Raw genomic sequence first — 16,253 nt, 5'->3', positions numbered from 1 at the left:
AAATAAATTGTAATAAATATTATGGATTTTAAACATTTAGGTACATATAAGTCTCTTAATTCGGCTGAAAGCTTACATTCTTGTTAATCTAACTCTACTCTCCGATTTACAGTAGCTATTACAGTGAAAACATTGTTTGAGGACGGCGCCCCACATCAAAATGTTTTTCCACCGGCACAGGTTTCATACATTCACATATAAAGATTAAATATTCACTTACGTTTCGAAAAACTTCATCTGATTTGTCATCCAAAGTGTCCCAGCTATAACATGTTGTGTCATTTTGTTAGATAAAATCCTTCTTTATATCCCAAAAAGTCAGTTTAGTTGGCGCCATCTATTTGTGTAATCCACTCGTTCAACTTGCAGATAAAGGAATCCAAAAATCTACCCTTAAACAAAATACGTTTTTATTTACTCCTCAGATACGCTAAAATGTAATCAAACTATAATATTTATATTTCGGAAAGAAGTATGTTCAATAGGAAACTGATTTTAGCAGGTGCTTAATTTCTTCATGGCACGCGCAAACACGGATTTCCAAGACGGTGTCCTTCTACTAAAACTGTTATTTCTTATTCGATTTTGAATTTACAAGCCTGAAACAGACTACTGACACCCTGTGGAAGCCATAGGAATTGCATCCAGGGAGTTTTTTACAATATGACCTTTCTCTTGCATTTCTGAGAGGATGGTCCCATTCAAAAAAGATTTGTTTGGTTTTTCTTTGGATTTTCTCCTACCATATCTATTGTGTTATATTCTCTTACATTATTTCTACAAACTTCAAAGTGTTTTCTTTCCAATGGTACCAATTATATGCATATCCTGGCTTCAGGGCCTGAGCTACAGGCAGTTTACTTTGGGCATGTCATTCAGGCGAAAATTGAGAAAAAAGGGGCCTAGCCCAAAGAAGTTTTAATCAAGAGGTTTTTTCAGACGTTAAATGTAGGTTAGCAGAAAGCTGATGCCGTCTTGGATGGTTCCTCCTACCATGCCATATCCATGCAACCTTGTCATGCCACAGTGGGTGGATGAGTGTGGCCTAGTTCTATAGTGCCAGTGGAGGATGTTTGGTTGGCGAGGCCAAGTTGCAAAATAATGCAGGAGCAATGGGAAATCTTATAGCTCTGTTGTCCTTTGTATATAAAGTTAAATAATTGGTTCTTGTTTCCCAAGATATTTTACCTTTAACCTGTCAACCCTTACTATGCATTGAATGATGTTAGTGGAGGCAAATAATATTTATTCAGAGTTATTCTCTTTTTTGGGGGGTTGCAAATTAAATAATTTATGGAGCATATACGTTGTCACAAGGCATTGTAACAACACTCTTGGGTAATTTAACTTACAGTTAAACACAGGATCCTTTTATTTTGCCTCAGCACAAATATCCAATACTCGTGCAGGATTTTTCTAGTCCCACTGGAGTTTTATTGCATATCTTTCTGCCAAGATCCCCCAACTAAATGTGATTTATTAGCATAATATAGAATCATGTCCTTTGCTACCAGTATTTGTGAAAGTCTCATACATTACAATGATGCACCTGAATTATTTAGTATGCCAAGGTACTGAGTCACAAAGTCAGCTCTATCTACACCAGTGGAGGCTCCTCTTATGAAAATAAAAATACTGAAACATTAAAAAAAGTTATAATTTTTAGATAAAACTATACTAAATATATTCACTTCACCAAATAATGGATTAAAACACAGTTTTGCTATGAAAGTCTACAGTAGCCTCAACAGCACTCTGTAGGGTAGCACCATGGTGTAGCCGGAAGATACCTAGTTTCCGTCTTCCTCTGGGTACATTGACTTCAACACAAAACCTAATGGCTCATGGTTATCACCTCCTACCATGGACTTACACAGTAATTATAACAACTTCCTCCAACCTATCAGAGCTCTTGCAGCATGAACTGACATGTTGTCCACCCAATCAAAGGATCAGAGAATGAATCTAGTACTGAAAGCATAAGCTACAGCTAGCCTCTTGACGGTCTCGTCCCGTAAGCGGACGGACATCCAGCGAAAAACTCCTATTGACATTAGCATAACGAAATTGAATATATATTTTTTTCAAATATAGGACTATGTCATATCGTTTTATAGATACACCTCTCCTGAATCGAACCACGTTGTCCGATTTCAAAAAGGCTTTACAGCAAAAGCAAAACATTAGATTATGTTAGAGGAGTATATCGTAAAAGTAGCCACATAGCCATTTTCCGACCAACCACATGCATCACAAATAACCAAAAAACAGCTAAATGCAGCACTAACCTTTTACAAACTCCATCAGATGACACTCCTAGGACATCATGTTACACAATACATGCATTCTTTTGTTCGATAAAGTTCATATTTATATATAAAAACAGCATTTTACATTGGCGTGTAACGTTGACTAACTATTTTCCCTCAAATGCATCCGGTGAAACAGTGCTACAATTTACTAAATTACTATTCGAAAACATTTTTAAAATGTAATATTGTCATTCTAAGATTTATAGATGAATATCTCTTGAAAGCACCTGTAATGCCGGATTTAAAAATAACTTTACTGGGTAATCACACTTTGCGATAAAAGGGGATGCGATACTCAGAAAATTACCTAGTAATACAGGTCAGCGCCATCTTGGAACAATCGCATATCACATCTAGTCTTGTATACTATTGTCAATAATCCCTTACCTTTGGTTGTCTTCATCAGAAAGCACTTCCAGGAATCCCAGGTCCACAACAAATTTATTTTTGTTCGAAAAAATTACTCCTTTATGTTCCAAGAGCTTGTTCTTGTTAGCGCGTCTGAAGGTTGATCCAAAAGCTCCGTCGGCCGCGGGACAGCTATTTCGAGAAAATGAAATTTTTTTCCATTTAGGTTCGTTCAAACATGTCAAACGTTGTATAACATAAATCTTTAGGGCCTTTTTCAACCAGAGCTCTTTCAAAACGTTTCGAAAGGGGAGGGTAGCCAGGGCCGCCGCCGTCATAATGGTGATGGCCTTCCTCATGTGACCAATTTCAACAGCATCTCATTCATTCAGTTTTAACAGTAGGAGACTCAAACCACTTTGTAAAGACTGGGGACATCTAGTGGAAGCAATAGGAAGTGCTCAATGAACCATTGCTCACTGTGTGAATTACAGGCAAAGTGGTGAAGTTGAGTCCACAATTCAGAATTCCACATCCTGTTACAATCGGTCTCGGGGTTTTGACTGCCATATGAGTTCTGTTATACTCACAGACACGATTCAAACAGTTTTAGAAACTTTAGGGTGTTTTCTATCCACAAGTATTAATTATATGCATATCCTAGCTTCTGAGTTTGAGTAGGAGGCCGTTTAAAATGGGCACAAATTGTTTTTAAAAATCGCTGTAGCGCCCCCTATCCTAGGCGACCGTCAAGAGGCTAGCTAGCACTGCATAACATGTGGCCAGTAGTTGACTCAAAGAGAGAGAAAGACAATAGTGTAACGCCCTGGCCATAGAGAGGGTTTTTTGTTCTCTATTTTTGGTTAGGCCAGGGTGTGACATGGGTGGGCTTTCTAGGTTTTTTTTTCTATGTTGGTGGTTTTCTTTGTTTCGGCCGTGTATGGCTCTCAATCAGGAACAGGTGTAGATCGTTGTTGCTGATTGAGAGTCATACATAGGCAGCCTGTTTTTCCTTTGGGGTTTGTGGGTGAATGCTTTCTGTTTAGTTGTAAGTACCTGACGGAACTGTCGGCTGTCATTTTTGTTTAATTTGTAAAGTGTTCATTTTTGCATTACATTTCAAGATGAACAAATCCTCCGCTGCACCTTGGTCTCATTCTGACGACGGCCGTTACAGATTCACCCACCAACAACGGACCAAGCAGCAGAGGAAGGAGAGGAGGAGAGAGGAGCATTATGGACTCCTGGACTTGGGAGGAAATTTTGGACGGGGTAGGACCATGGGCTCAAGCTGGGGAGTATCGCCGCCCGCAGTGGGAGATCAAGGCAGCGAGAGCGGAGAGGCGATGGTATGAGGCAAGGGAGCGCAACAGGCACGAGAGGCAGCCCCAACATTTTTTTTGAGGGGGGGGCACAGGGGGAGTGTGGCAGAGCCAGGATGGAATTCTGGGCCAACTCCCCGTGCTTACCGGAAGCAGCGTGGTACTGGTCAGGCACCGTGTTATGCTGTGAAGCGCACGGTGTCTCCAGTGCGCGCTCATAGCCCAGTGCGCTATAGGCCAGCCCCCCGCAAGTGACATGCGAGTGTGGGCATCGAGCCAGGGTGGATTGTGCCAGCTCAGCGCGTCTGGTCTCCAGTGCGCCGTTTCGGTCCAGGCTATCCTGCGCCGGCTCTGCGCACTGTGTCTCCGGGGCGCTGGGAGGGCTCAGTTCATCCTATGCCTGCACTCCGCCCGTGCCGGGCAAGAGTGGGCATTCAGCCTGGAGTAGGGGTGGCAAGCCTACGCACCAGAACTCCAGTGCTCCCCCACAGCCCGGTCTATCCTGTGCCTCCTCCTCGGACCAGGCCTCCAGTGGGTCTCCCCATCCCGGTCTATCCTGTGCCTCCTCCTCGGACCAGGCCTCCAGTGGGTCTCCCCATCCCGGTCTATCCTGTGCCTCCTCCTCGGACCAGGCCTCCAGTGGGTCTCCCCATCCTGGTCTATCCTGTGCCTCCTCCTCGGACCAGGCCTCCAGTGGGTCTCCCCAGCCTGGTGAGTCCTGTGCCTGCGCCCAGAGCCAGGCCTCCTGCATGTCTCCCCAGCCTGGTGAATCCTGGGCCAGAGCCGCCCGCCAGTCCAGAGCCGCCAGAGCCACCCGCCAGTCCGGAGACGCCAGAGCCGCCCGCCAGTCTGGAGCCGCGCGAGCCGCCCGCCTGTCCGGAGCCGCGCGAGCCGCCCGCCTGTCCGGAGCCGCCCGCCTGTCCGGAGCCGCCCGCCTGTCCGGAGCCGCCAGGGTCGCCCGCCTGTCCGGGGCCGCCAGGGTCGCCCGCCTGTCCGGGGCCGCCAGGGTCGCCCGCCTGTCCGGGGCCGCCAGGGTCGCCCGCCTGTCCGGGGCCGCCAGGGTCGCCCGCCTGTCCGGGGCCGCCAGGGTCGCCCGCCTGTCCGGGGCCGCCAGGGTCGCCCGCCTGTCTGGAGCTGCCAGGTACTGACTTGTTGCACCCGCTACAATCACTGTGAATATTATTTGACCCTGCTGGTCATCTATGCACTAAACATCTTGAAGAACAATCTGGCCTCAATGGCCATATAATCTTATAATCCCAGTTTTAGGCTGGGTTTCTGTATAGCACTTTGTGACATCTGCTAATGTAAAAAGGACTGTATAAGTGAAGAGGCGACTCTGGGATGCTGGCCTTCTAGGCAGAGTTGTAAAGAAAAAGCCATATCTCAGACTGGCCAATAAAAATAAAAGATTAAGATGGGCAAAAGAACACAGACACTGGACAGAGGAACTCTTCGTAGAAGGCCAGCATCCCGGAGTCGTCTCTTCACTGTTGACGTTGAGACTGGTGTTTTGCGGCTTCTATTTCATGAAGCTGCCAGTTGAGGACTTGTTAGGCGTCTGTTTCTCAATCTGGACACTCTAATGTACTTATCCTCTTGCTCAGTTAGCACCAGGGCCTCCCACTCCTCTTTCTATTCTGGTTAGAGCCAGTTTGCGCTGTTCTGTGAAGGGAGTAGTACACAGCGTTGTACGAGATCTTCAGTTTCTTGGCAATTTCTCACATGGAATAGCCTTAATTTCTTAGAACAAGAATAGACTGATGAGTTTCAGAAGAAAGAACTTTGTTTCAGGCAATTTTGAGCCTGTAATCAAACCCACAAATGCTGATGCTCCAAATACTCAACTAGTCTAAAGAAGGCCAGTTTTATTGCTTCTTTAGTCAGAACAACAGTTTTCAGCTGTGCTAACATAATTGCAAAAGGGTTTTCTAATGATCAATTAGCCTTTTAAAATTATAAACTTGGATTAGCTAACACAACGTGCCACTGGAACACAGGAGTGATGGATGCTGATAATGGGCCTATGTAGATATTCCATTAAAAATCAGCCGTTTGGAGCTACAATAGTCATTTACAACAATAACAATGTCTACACTGTATTTCGGATCAATTAGTTGTTATTTTAATTTGCCCCAAAAAAATGTGCTTTTCTTTCAAAAACAAGGACATTTCTAAGTGACCCCAAACTTTTGAATGGTTGTGTACATGCGGGTATTAGGAGCACACTAAAGTGTTGCCATCTTTTTTGGGCGATCCCATGTGACTCCTTTGACTTTTTGTTTGACTTTTATCTTTGATTGTCATTCTATCCCCCGCCCAGGAACTCCACTCCCACTTGTCTCCAAATCCACATCCCAACCCTCAGCTTCCCTCAGCCGATCCCACCTATCTCTGCTCGCCATCCTGTTGGGATTTCTACAAGCCATATATATATTCCACTTACTTAGCGAATGCAGCTAGCTAGTTTAGCCTACTCAAACACCTGACTCAAACAGCGAGGGATTCTTTGTTAGCTAGCTGGCTATGGCAATCCAACACTGTATAACTCTTCCAAGTTTTAAATTTTTTTATTTTACCGTTATTTTACCAGGTAAGTCGACTGAGAACACATTCTCATTTACAGCAACGACCTGGGGAATAGTTTCAGGGGAAATGAGGGGGATGAATGAGCCAATTGTAAGCTGGGGATGATTAGGTGGCCGTGATGGTATGAGGGCTAGATTGGGAATTTAGCCAGGACACCGGGGTTAACACCCCTACTCTTACGATAAGTGCAATGGGATCTTTAATGACCTCAGAGAGTCAGGACACCCGTTTAACGTCCCATCCGAAACACGGCACCCTACACAGGGCACTGCCCTGGGGCAAGTCAAGGTAAACTTTTGGTTTTATTAATTTATTGCCATCGGGGTCTGCCAGTGTATGTGCTAAACTCCTTTCTGACTGTACACTGTACTGCATGATTGTAGCGGGTTTACTAACGTGTTAGTTTTAGTAGCTATATGGACTATGACGTTAGCTGTGTGTAGCGGTTATGATATGAAGGTTTGGCTTGGATATTTCTTTTCTTCGCCTGGTTACAGACAGCTGATGTGGTTTGCACTGAAGTCCAAAAGCGAAGGAAAAAGGTGAGAGGAGAGGAGAGCGCGTAGATGTGCGAAAGAATACAATGAGCAAAGAGAACTGTGTTTGCGTCTGATCAGGGGTGTAGTCATTCAGCCGATTCTGTTGAAAAAGGTTTCTTAAACAGAAGCAAATAGAACGAAATGGGGATAAACATACCTGAATTTGTCCAATAGAAACTCAAATTTTCAACTGTTGGACTAATGATTAAACCCTAGATCAGCTAGATGCAGGCATGAGGGAATAGGGGAAAATTGAGTGTAATGTGTCGTAGCCTAAACCTATCGATGTTACATTGAGCCGGGTGAATGAAATATGAATGACAATCATCCAATATGCTGTAATAGAAATAAGACAATACTCCTAAAAATCAGCACCGACCTCCACTCATCTACAGTATTGGTTTCTATATGAGAGACCTCAGAGTCAGATCTCTGAGTGCAGCCAGACACTCATAACTTAGAGGCCAATCAAATTCTGTGTTCTAATCTAATAATGCTGTGTCTGTGCCATGTGGGTCAGAGGCTCCGGCTGTTTCAGTATAAAGGCCCATGCTTTGCAGCAGCCTCTGAGGACGGTGAGAAGCTTAGCTGCTCTGATGGCAGTGGGAAGCCCCTCTGACCCAGAGGATCCAGGAGGATTGGATGTGCTCTTGCTGTTAGTCCTTAGCCACTCGAGTGGAGAGAGGGAGTGGAGGATTTACTAGAGAGAGATAGAGGGAGTGAAAGCTTGGAGTCAGGACTGAAGGTCGGCTTGGATCGAAAACTGATCCTGCGCCCTCCATGTCCCTTTGGTAATCTGCAGTTCTTTTGCAATGCCTTTAAACTGGGAATAGGCCACACCTATAAACTTTGTCGCAGGCCGTGTATATACACACACGCACAGCTCAGACATGGACACACACACACACACACACACACACACACACACACACACACACACACACACAGCACTCTCAGATCGCTTCTCATTCATTCACTTCAGCATTCCTCCTTTAATGCACCATGCACCAATACACATTTACCCAAGTTCTGTGTTTTAATAACTCCTTGTTTGAAGATAGTCAATAACTCCTTGTTTTCTAAGATAGTCATTACAGAGCCACAATGTCTCATTGTAGAAGACAATATTGTTCCAATGAGTGGTTTTAATTAAAGACTAGAACGCTGTTCTTCAGCTCGCTGCTTTTTGTCAGTGACACAGAGAGGCATTTGTATAAACTCTAAAGGTTTTGTCAGGCAGGGCTGGCATGTGACTGATGCAACTGACAACAGGAAGCTTCTCAGAGCAGAGGCTGAGGCTGAGCGATCCAATGCAACTGTTTTTGCAGTGAGCAACTTTTTCTTTACTGTAGATGCACAGCTGAGTGGTTGGATATCCCAACCAGAGTCATATACACTGAATGTACAGAACATTTATGAACACCTGCTCTTTCCATGACATAGACTGACCAGGGGAATCCATGTGAAAGCTATGATCCCTTATTGATGTCACTTGTTAAATCAGTGTAGATGAAGGGGAGGAGACAAGCCTTGAGACAATTGAGACATGGATTGTGTATGTTTGCCATTCAGGGGGTGAATGGATAAGACAAACTATTTCAGTGCCTTTGAATGTGGTATGGTAGTACATGCCAGGCGCACCGGGTTGTGTCAAGAACTGCAGCGCTGCTGGGTTTTTCATGCTCAACAGTTTACCGTGTGTATCAAGAATGGTCCACCACCCAAAGGACATCCAGCCAACTTGACACAACTGTAGGAATCATTGGAGTAAACATAGGCAACGCAATACATGGACAGTGTGGTGAAGAAGGCGCAACAGGACTGCCTCAGAGCCTCTATTCTCACAGATCCACAGGCATAGTCACCAGTGTCTCCAGACTTGATACTTTGCCTGAAACTGTTCGCTTTCTTACTTTTGCATACTTAGTCCATAGACCATAGAGTCCAGCAACATCAGCAGAGCTAGGGTATGTTGGAAAAGATGGCCATAGGCCGACAGAAGTGGAGGCCCTTTGAGTGAGTGAGTGAGTGAAATATAGCCATATTTTCCAGATAGCCAAAACTGGGCAAAACTGGTTGAATCAACATTGTTTCTAAGTAATTTCATCCCCAAAAATCTATTTAATGATGTTGAATCAACGTGGAAAACTGATAGTATTTGCAAAAAGTCGTCAATGTAAAGGCATTTCATAGTTTTTTCACACAATTTTTTAAACGAAATCCAATAACATAGTGACATCAACCAAATGTAAATCAAAAACTATACTTTGAACTGATGTCTGTGCCCAGTGGGGAGACTTTCTAACTGTCTAATGATGAACTATCTACCTTTGAATGTTATTGTAGCAAACAGAACTTTGTCATTACGTGTCAGTTACAGTATTGGTAGTGCTATGTATAGGGAGGAAAGTCATGGGAGGTGCTGGGAGATGTACATTACAGTTTGTTGCATCATGTTAGAAAGGGACACATACCTTAGCACTATTGAAAATTGCATTGATGTATATTAGAGTGGCAGACAAATTTGTCCTCGGGACAGTGTAATAGATTCCCCTTGAAGTGTAGAGAGTGAAGAATTGCAAACTTGACAGCCATTTGCCTCAATAAGTGTTGTAGGTGGCAATAATGTACTTAGAATGTGCCATAGACTCAGAGAAGATGAAGGACATACGTGACTCACCACCTGGATTCGGTCTTGAATTTATGTTGTTTACATTGGATAAAAGTAGAGACTCAAAGCTAAAAAATTGTATATCATACACAGCATTTGAGGAAACAATGGGAAAGTAATTATGCAAAAAAAACGTATTTTTGAGAAAACCGTCTTTCAATGTTTTGGTACTAGTATTGGAGAGCCCCTCTTTGTCTTCACTCATTCAGCATTGTTCACACACTCTTAAGCCTTAGCCCCACCAATCTCTTTAAGGGTGGATCTGTGGGGTCTGTACTAACTTGCCAGCTACTTCCAGACATCTAAGAAATAGAGAACAGCTCACCGAACATTACTCGTCCTAGTAGAGATTGTTAGGCTGTTATGTTATCCAGAGCGTTGGTAACTGTGCTGTCAGATTGTTCATTCGTAAATTCAGAGTGTTTTGCATTCAGAGCGCACACTGGACGCTCTGGCCTATAATAGGGTTGTTCCGAAAGTTCTGACATCACAACAACAGTCAAGCACCCAAGCTAACTGGCTAACATTGGCTAGCTACTTCCAGACACATAATGAGAGAACACCCCACTCTAACCATTTTACTCCCCCTAGCAGAGCTGGTTAGGCAGTTATCATGTTATCCAGAGCGTTGGTGACTGTAACAGTGCTGCTGGCAACAATTGAATTCCGCTTTGTTGCCGACGTTTACTGACACCAGACATATTCAACCAGTGTTGAACATTCCAAAATTCATCAGTTATTCTGCACTATGGCATACTAAGATGAGAGTCTTTTGTTAAGAAATGTAGCTAGATAGCTAGCTAGGTAAACAATAAATCCCAATGCTTGATGTAACGTTAGTTAGCGAGCCAGCCAGCTAACGTTAGCTAGCTAGCTAACAGTACAATAACTTGAAATGAAAACACTTTGGCAAAACTAGAGTGGAGTCTTTTGTTAACTAGATGTTCCGCTAGCGGAACGCCTCGCCAATATCCAATGATAGAGCGTGGCGCGAATTACAAACACCTCAAAAATCCCAAAAGTTCAATTTTTCAAACATATGACTAATTTACACCATTTAAAAGACAAGACTCTCCTTTATCTAACCACATTGTCTGATTTCAAAAAGGCTTTACAACGAAAGCAAAACATTAGATTATGTCAGGAGAGTACCCAGTCAGAAATAATCACACACCCATTTTTCAAGCTAGCATATAATGTCACAAAAACCAAAACCACAGCTAAATGCAGCACTAACCTTTGATGATCTTCATCAGATGACACTCCTAGGACATTATGTTATACAATACATGCATGTTTTGTTCAATCAAGTTCATATTTATATCAAAAACAAGCTTTTTACATTAGCATGTTTTGTTCAGAACTAGCATACCCACCGAAAACTTCCGGTGAATTTACTAAATTACTCACGATAAACGTTGACAAAAAACATAACAATTATTTTAAGAATTATAGATACAGAACTCCTTTATGCAATCGCGGTGAACAGACATGCATGTATTGTATAACATAATGTCCTAGGTGTGTCATCTGATGAAGATCATCAAAGGTTAGTGCTGCATTTAGCTGTGGTTTGGGTTTTTGTGACATTATATGCTAGCTTGAAAAATGGGTGTCTGATTATTTCTGGCTGGGTACTCTGCTGACATAATCTAATGTTTTGCTTTCGTTGTAAAGCCTTTTTGAAATCGGACAGTGTGGTTAGATTAACGAGAGTCTTGTCTTTAAATAGCTGTAAAATAGTCATATGTTTGAGAAATTGAAGTAATAGCATTTCAAACGTTTTGAAAATCGCGTCACAGGATTCAACTGGCTGTTACGTAGGTGGGACGATTTGGTGCCACCTAGCCCATAGAGGTTAACATGCTGATAGAAATTTGGTAAAACGGTTATAAGTGTCCCTGCATTAAAGTCCCCAGCTACTAGGAGCGCCACCTCTGGGTGTGCGTTTTAATACAGCTAATTCAGTGCTGTCTTAGTGCCAGCCTCTGACTATGGTGGTATGTAAACAGCTACGAAAAATACAGATGAAAACTCTCTAGGTAGATAGTGTGGTCTACAGCTTTTCATGAGATCCTCTACCTCAGGCGAGCAATAGCTCAAGACTTCCTTAGATATTGTGCACCAGCTATTATTTACAAAAATACATTGTCCGCCGCCCATTGTCTTACCAGATGCTGTTGTTCTATCCTGCCGGTACAGCATATAATCAGCCAGCTGTATGTTGATGGTGTCGTCGTTCAGCCACGACTCCATGAAGCATAAGATATTACAGTTTTGAATGTCCCGTTGGTAGTTTAATCTTCTGCATAGGTCATTGATTTAATTCTCCAACGATTGCACGTTTGCTAGCAGAATGGAAGGAAGTGGAGGTTTATTCGATCGCCTACAAATTCTCAGAAGGCATCCCGCCATCTGGCCCCTTTTTCTCTGCCTCCTTTTCACGCAAATCACAGGCATCTGGGCCTGTTCCTGAGAAAGCAGTATATCGTTTGTGTCGGGCTCATCAGACTCATTAAAGGAAAAAAAGGATTCTGCCAGTCCGTGGTGAGTAATCGCAGTCCTGATGTCCAGAAGTTATTTTCGGTCATAAGAGACGGTAGCGGCAACATTATGTACAAAATAAGTTACAAAAAACTCAAATAAACAAACAAAAAAACACAAATCGGTTGGGGACACGTACAACGCCATTTTATTCAATCAACTATTAAAGCCACTGTAAAATCCAAGGTAACCTATTAGTCTTGCATGGCAGCAATGATTGTGAAACATCTTTGGGGTGAATAAGACCATGAGCACATGGCAGAGAAAATTAGGAGAGGAGCTGAGTAGAGATCAATGAGCGGTGCAAACTTTCATTATTAAAATATAAATTCCTACACAGGGAGATGAGAAAGTCGTAGACATCGATTTTCAACAAACTAGCTTTGAAATGTTGACCTCATCAGTAGAAGAGCATGATTATTCCACCAACAACAAGATTAAAATCCTCTCACACTTCTTCATCTGCTTCGTATATCAAAGTGCTCTCTGATATTCCTACAAATGGGGGCCTGACTTTATTATGAACAATGAAGCAAGCTCATTTTGAGTTGTTCATTCACAGAAATCATTAAGAAATCAATTTCTTTGGTTGATCAACAATGCTTTCCCCAGATGGGTTCATTACATAGTTTATCACGGAGGGACTTACAGAAATTATCAATATATGGAGAGGAAAAATGTCCATTCAACAAAATAGCCGAAGTGAGAGGATTCATTTCCTTTTATTTCCACTCATCCCTTATTGCTATTGTTCAGAGCATCCATGTACTTCCTGTCCTTGGTAGTCTGGGAAGTTAGGCTACATGTTCGTAAAGGAGCTACTATTTGTTATTTTCCTTCAGAATCCATCTAAGAGATCTTTAAGATAATCTTCTCTAATAAAAATTTTAAGATCAACAGTCCACACGCTCAATTTGGCCATTATGGAGACAAATATAACCATAGAAATGTCTTCAAATTAAAAGAAGAACATGCTATTTTCCCTAAGAAATGTATAAAGGAATGATATACAAACTACCTGAAGGGTTTTAACATTTCTCCATGACCCTATAAAAGATTGGTTGATAGAGTGGTACAATTCTTATTCAATTATTCAAGTTCACAATGATTCAAGTTCACAATGATTCAAGTTCACCAACTGAGCAATCAAACACTGTTAGGAGAATATTCAGCTCTTGAACACAACAAAAATAAGCTGAATGCATCGCTATTACTGTGCATTATTCAAGTGTAGTAGATAGATTTTTGTCTTTAATATTATTTCTGGGAACCTTGAAATATTTTAGATAAAATATAAACCCCAGATCTGTACAAGTGAAACTTTGGTAAATACAGGGAGACACGTTACCCCTTCCAGACATATTTAAAACCCAGCTACTGGAAGAGGAAATCCATTTATAAACTAATAAAACAAGACTGGCAACGAGTATTACATTTCAGGTTAGGTCAATTTATGCAAGGCACAGTATATTGACACAAATAAACAGTCACAGAGAGAGCATTGCTTCCCTTCCCAACATGCTAGAATGAAAATGCTGAGTAGTAAGTAAATACGCTGCTGCCTGCTGTGGCAGCAGTATAATTTGATTCTGTGTTCCTAGTAAACCATGTTTGAGACGTCATTTTTAGGATGTTTTTTAGGATGTCACCAGACAATGGGTTAAGCTCTTATAATGGAAAGATTCCCTATGAAGTGGAGCCAAATGTTTGTTGTTGTCACGTGTGCTCCCTCTCTGGCCTCTAGGTCACCAGGCTGCTCGTTAGGGCCCACACCAGTCACCAGCGTTACGCGCATAATGATACTCACCTGGACTCCATCACCTCCTTGATTACCTGCCCTTTATATGTCACTCCCTTTGGTTTCTTCCCCAGTTGTCATTGTTGCTGTTTCATGTTGGTGCGCTGTTTGTGTTTCTTGTTTTGTTCATTTATTTATTAAATGTATTCAGTCCCTGAACTTGCTTCCCGACTCTCAGCGTACCTCGTTACAGTTTTTTTTTTGAACTTTTTTCCTGTGAACCTGCCCCCTACAGACATTTACTGTTCTTTGTTTCATCCTTTTTCTCGTTAAAACCTGGGCTACAGCCACAGGCCTTCATGGTTCGTCTTGGGAAGAAAAAACAGATATCGGTAACTAGGAGCAGAAAGATAGACGTTGTTGATTTTTAAAGTGTTTGTTGGATGGATGAACTCCAAGAGATTTCCTTCCTTTCTCATTATCTTTTTGCTGCAGTTGCTTTTGGTTTGGTCATAATATTTAGTGAATAAAGTGCTTATTTTAAACCATAGCAACTATTGAACTAACACCAAAGCAAAAATATATAGTATGTTGCAAAACATATGCTCACATACTCAACTTTCCACAACTTCACACCAATTTCCCCCCAACTTTAATGTTTTCCATCAATTAAGGTTTTGAGAGAACCTCTTCAAAATGGTCCTTTTGCATTCCAACAAGCAGCATTATACATGAAAAACCACATCACTATGGCATTGCAATGCCTGTCACTCTGATTTGGACAGCATCACTAATATGAAAAAATATGTATAATCAGAATTTTCCGTGTTTAGCCATTTTCCATTGCCATTTTCAAAGAGAGCATTGGAAGTTGTGCCAACTAACCATGACAGTCAGTCCATTACCTTTTCATGGAGAAGATTTAGCTGTTAAGTGCAATGTGTTCGCCCTGTTGAGAATAAGATAAAGAAAATGAAAACTGCATTGTAGTGTATAAATTTGAATAAGAACATTGCTATGCACACTTGCGCAAATGTGTGGTTGTAAGCAACATTTTGAAACATAGCTTCATAGATTACTACCAACAGTCATATTTCTGTGAATAACAAACCATTGTAGGCCTACTGCTATCCTCTATAAATCCTCCTTGACTACAATCTGTTACAACTTCCACCAGAGCCCTGCTGGCACAGGTGCTATTGACTGTTGATCTGACTGTTGTCAATCAACTCATTAATGGTCCTGTGAACTCACCTGTTTAAACCAAGGACTGGGGGCCAATTAAATCAATTCAGTAACAGGTTACCTCTGCAGCTGTGTTGTGTTTCACCCGCCATTGCCTATAGCAGTAATCACACTTCCAAGCGCACCAGGAATGAGGGCATGCTCACACTTGCAGATTAGCGCAAATCCATTTGCCAAAGTAATTTGCAGACTATAGCAATACCAAGTGATGGGTTGAGAAGTGGTGAAACCTTCAGTCTGCAGCTAGCTTCAAAAGCGAGGCTCAAGGAGGTCAATGTCAGGGTAACTGAATTAGGACTTGAAAGGCTAACCCAATTACTTACTGTACATTACAAAGAAATTTCGTAAGCCAAGGAAATTCAGTTCATTTAAAAGCTGAGGCCATTACTGGATAAATATTGAGAAAAGGCCTGCAGTATCGGGTTCCTGGGCTCAGATGCAATGTTGTGCATAGTGTGCACACGCCCACGTACTCAAACTGGATTTCACACAGTTTACATATGATATTAATTTGTAATAATGCTATTCAATTGGATCTCTGTATAAAAATACTTGAGGTTGCACACACACACACACAATCTCCTCTCTCCAAGAAGGTCTGCCTGCCCCTGTCTGAGAGCAGAACGACCCAGTGGCTGCAAATGATTAATAAAGCAAAGTAGCAACAGGCTTCGTCCACAGCTTATTCACCTCTCCAGTCATCAAAATACTCGCAAGGGGCCTGCTGCTCTCCAATAGAGCCCAATCTGTGATCCTCTAAGGCAGGAGATAGGGCTACTGTCACCCACAGGGACATCCCACAGGGAAGCAAGCCCACATCACCATACACAGGGCTAACAGGACAACAATCCTGGAACTCCCATCCCATTCTACTATCGCCTCAGAGAGACATTATTGTCCCAGCCCACAAAGACCTGTGTTCTCTTCTCTAACTGTCCACCACAC

This window comes from Salmo trutta, chromosome 13 (assembly GCF_901001165.1).
Source record: "Salmo trutta chromosome 13, fSalTru1.1, whole genome shotgun sequence".
Classification (NCBI taxonomy): domain Eukaryota; kingdom Metazoa; phylum Chordata; class Actinopteri; order Salmoniformes; family Salmonidae; genus Salmo; species Salmo trutta.
The sequence above is the reverse complement of the archived record's forward strand: the minus strand, read 5'-3'. Positions refer to the sequence as shown.